The sequence below is a fragment of the Palaemon carinicauda genome, chromosome 35 (assembly GCF_036898095.1).
Source record: "Palaemon carinicauda isolate YSFRI2023 chromosome 35, ASM3689809v2, whole genome shotgun sequence".
Classification (NCBI taxonomy): domain Eukaryota; kingdom Metazoa; phylum Arthropoda; class Malacostraca; order Decapoda; family Palaemonidae; genus Palaemon; species Palaemon carinicauda.
This window is the reverse complement of record NC_090759.1, coordinates 35,992,591-35,993,214: the sequence shown is the minus strand read 5'-3', so window position 1 is coordinate 35,993,214 and position 624 is coordinate 35,992,591.

Sequence of the window (624 nt, the reverse complement as noted above, 5' to 3'; positions counted from 1 at the left end):
CTACAACCCTAGTTGGAAAAGCAAGATGCTATAAGCCCAAGGGTTCCAACAGGGAAAAAATATTGAATCTGTGATTCAATATCTTAAAAATTCTCCATCATACACTGTTAAACATTTGTCGTAAAAAACGGTAGAAATGCTGGAATAATTGCTGCCAGGTGTTTACTGTTTTAAAAACAGATATATTGACGTAAAGGAGTGACATTACGGTCACCAACCCGAAAATATAACAAAGTAAGGTAAAATGACCGTTTTTAAAAACGGATATATTGACATAAATGAGTGGTATTATGGTCACAACCCATAAAATATAACAAAGTAAGGTAAAATTACCGTTTTAAAAACAGATATATTGAAATAAATGAGTGGTATTAAGGTCACCAACCCGTAAAATATAACAATAAATTAAGGTAAAATTGCTGTTTTAAAAAAAGATATATTGACGTAAAAAGAGTGACATTACGGTCACCAACCCGTAAAATATAATAACAAGATAGGGGAAAATTACGGTCGCCTGTATTTTACTGAAATACGGCCGAGAACCATATATTCTTTTACGGATGATTTCTGATTGAAATTACGTTTATTTTTTTTTTTTTTTTAGGCCTCACTATCAACGGCTCG